The sequence below is a fragment of the Brassica oleracea genome, chromosome C6, assembly GCF_000695525.1.
Source record: "Brassica oleracea var. oleracea cultivar TO1000 chromosome C6, BOL, whole genome shotgun sequence".
Classification (NCBI taxonomy): domain Eukaryota; kingdom Viridiplantae; phylum Streptophyta; class Magnoliopsida; order Brassicales; family Brassicaceae; genus Brassica; species Brassica oleracea.
This window is the reverse complement of record NC_027753.1, coordinates 21,108,907-21,109,113: the sequence shown is the minus strand read 5'-3', so window position 1 is coordinate 21,109,113 and position 207 is coordinate 21,108,907.

The following is a 207-nucleotide window of genomic DNA, read 5'->3' as shown; positions in this document are numbered from 1 at the left end:
ATTAATAAAATTATAATTTAAAATAAAAATAAATCAATACGAAAATATTTTATATATAAATAAGTTTTGAATTTATAATACAACAACCGGAAAAAAAGAGAACTACTGGTCGTTCATCGCCTGGTAGAATTCATCACTCCTCCTCGCAACATCCGCCTCGTTATGTACGTCGGATGACTCGCCTTGAATGGGATGTTGTTGTCGCAT